This window comes from Anneissia japonica, unplaced genomic scaffold (genome assembly GCF_011630105.1).
Source record: "Anneissia japonica isolate Jap-2015-1 unplaced genomic scaffold, ASM1163010v1 scaffold750_len1593409_cov174, whole genome shotgun sequence".
NCBI classification, from domain to species: Eukaryota; Metazoa; Echinodermata; class Crinoidea; order Comatulida; family Comatulidae; genus Anneissia; species Anneissia japonica.
In genome coordinates this window covers 1,264,159-1,267,214 of record NW_022756705.1, presented here as the reverse complement: position 1 = coordinate 1,267,214, position 3,056 = coordinate 1,264,159, and the positions used below count along the sequence as shown (strand labels likewise).

Sequence of the window (3,056 nt, the reverse complement as noted above, 5' to 3'; positions counted from 1 at the left end):
CCACTTGTGTGCTGCAAATGATATAAAAGTGTAATGTCAAATAAATATTATTATTAGTTGTTATACTATAAACATAATTATTTATAAAATGATTAATGTCAAATAAATATTATTATTATTATTTGTTATACTATAAAAATAATTATTTATAAAATGATATACTCTGTTTGATGTTATGATATAATATGAACAAAAAAATCTCATTACATTACACAACTCGAATAGCAACCAAACAAATAATCTTGGATGAGATTGTTATGTGTGCAAATGGTGCAGCACTTCTCATTTGCCATTTATTTTCAAGTTGGGGAAATCCCTGGTCCAACAACCAATTAAAAAAGCAAGCTCATTGGTTCACCTAAGAGTTGAATATTCATGAGTAACAACAAGTAGCCAATCACCGCCCGGTTATTTTCACGCCGTACAATACATGGGAAATTCCAGATTCCAGCTACAGCCTGGAAAACTGCGAAACGTAAGTGGAATCGTAAGTATACCAGAACTTGCAGACAAAAAATCTTGTTTTATTGTAAAATATCTATGTCTATCGGGTAAGATTACTTTCTCATTTGCCAGTGTAACCAGGGAAATGAAAAGTGATATAACTTTGAATCAAATACGATATTCTGCAGTGCTACAGTCGATCGTATAAGATGTCACTGTTGTGGCGTAAATTATAAATTGGCTTAGACCATGAAAGTGGACGCCTAGTCAAGGCTAGATAGGCCTACGCAATCTTCGAACGCAGGCTCTTTAGAGATCTCTTAATATAATAATATTATTATTATATAGGCCTAGCCTAGCACCTAGTTGGCCAGTTTAAGAAATTGCAGGACTACCTTGTCCTTAGTTAACTTGTTTCATCTATGATCTTGATTAAATACTAGGCCTAGCCTAGAAAATCAATTTTTCTTTAATATAATTGTAGTAAACAAATAATACACATGTACACGCAGGACTTACAGTAAAATGATATTAAAAGAATACAGTTTCTACAATTGTTTAATAAAGTTTGAATGTCGCACTGCATGAGCTTTAGTTGGTTATTAATAAGTGGGGCTGACTGAGGTGTGAAAATTTTAAGAATATGGCGGCAATTAAGCGACTGAAATTTACCAGATATGTTTATGTTTATGTTGAGTGGCACACACCAACCCCTGGAATAAACCCTGGCTTGCTTTTTTAAAATGGTACGCCCCCTACAGCTGGATCTAAAAAAAACTTGTGCCAAACTTTCGTTACCAAGTCGTCGCGTATTTTATTACCAATTCTCAACAAAGATACTAGATATAAAAACAAACTGGAATAGACAGTGACATCGGTGAATACATACACTCCTTGGTGGCGGTAGAAATCGTTGCTATTTATCCAAATAATACACAAAACAATTAAAGCATAATTATGAATCAGTAAAGAATAAAACAACAATACAGCGCAGAATCCCATGGCCGCACGCACTCTTAGTGAAAATGTTTTTCTCCATTAGTGGAAAAGGAAGGGCGCCTTTGGCGTCTGGATATACTTAGCAACGGAAGGGCGCCCTGTACGTTGGGCACGAAGTATAGGAAACTTGCATGGTTAAAAAGAAGGGCGCCGCCTACGTTGGGCACGACTTCCGCCTCATTTTTAACATGCGAGAACTCTATCTTGTATTTCTAGTATCTTTGCTTACAGCCACTGTACTGTATGCATAACATAAACGTAGGATAGGCCTAGCCTATACAGTCAAATAAACATTACTCTTTCTGATAAAATAATAAAGTTTAGACTAAATTAATGCAATCATGTAATGGCTAAAATTATAAGTTATAGCATTGTACGGTAAACATGTCTTGATATCTCTTACCAACTGTTGTTCAACCCGAACTTTGTATCAATTAACCGAGACAGCACCTATCGAAGCCTCGCTCCGCCGTCTGCCTGACGTCAAGTGACGCTCACAAATAAACTTTACTCAAAACTGAGGGCGTCCTCTTAAAGAAATTATAAATAGCCGCTACACTCTGTTTGATGTTATGATATATGAACAAAAAAGTCTCATTACAGTACACAACTCGACGCAGGGTTCCCGGAATGCCGCCCTCAGCGGCGTGTGCGAAGCAACTCAGAGTCAGAAGTGGAACGTGAATTTCGATTTGGTTTTGTAGTCAGATTTTCGATTCAGCTACCCGTATTTCTCGACTGAGACGTCAATGGGAGCTTAATTTGTATGGCAAGTAGATGGTGCTACCCTTAATTTGTATTAAGGGAATTTACGCCCACAAACCTTGTAGTTATTAATATTTTGGTTATAATAGAAAATTTTTATTTTTTGGTGACGTCACACTCACGCTAAAGTTAGCATGTATACGTCATAAGCTTGACGCAGGGTTCCCGGAACGCCGCCCTCAGCGGCGAGTGCGAAGCACAACTCGGACTCAAAAGTGGAACGTGAAATTTGGATATGGTTTTGTAGTAAGATTTGCGAGAAAAACTTCAGCTACCCGTATTTCTCGACGTCAGTAGGAGCTGTAATTTGTATGGCAAGGAGATTGAGCAACCCTTCATTTAATATTAAGGGAATTTACGCCCAGAAACTTTGCAGTTATTAATATTTTGGTTATAATAGAAAATATTCATTTTTTGGTGACGTCACACTCACGTTAGTTAGCATGCATACGTCATAAGCTAGATACGTCCCCTTTTCCTGATAAGGCAAACTTTCCCGGCGTGCTTTTTTCATGGATAAACAAACACCACTGCATTGCACATGGATGCCTTGCCCAAGCCAGGGCTACAAGAGCCGCATTGTTAGATGCATTGTATAATACTGTACTTAAATAAGGTACCTCTGCAAATGAATTATTCTTAGTTATTTTTTTTTTTCTTATTTTAATTTATTTTTTCCGAAAGTGTACTCTATTACATATAATTCTATCACATATAATTCCACTGTCTTAGTTAGGCCTAGGCCTAGTCTTATGCCTCATCGTCCCCCGCTACACAGTACATCAGGAGCCCCTCCCCCATACAGTACAGACGTTTGCTAGGTAACAACGTGATTGCACCTTCCTTCC

At 37.4% G+C, this 3,056-nt stretch overlaps 1 protein-coding gene across 1 annotated transcript in view; it reads left to right on the top strand.

Annotated features, from left to right (window-relative positions):
• The first annotated feature begins 465 nt into the window (after window positions 1-465).
• Window positions 466-3,056, top strand: part of LOC117124397 — a 26,397-nt gene continuing 23,806 nt past the window's right edge. The window contains exon 1 of the mRNA XM_033270627.1: window positions 466-551. The gene's annotated coding sequence lies outside the window, so the exon portion shown is untranslated. The remainder of the gene's footprint in view (window positions 552-3,056) is intronic.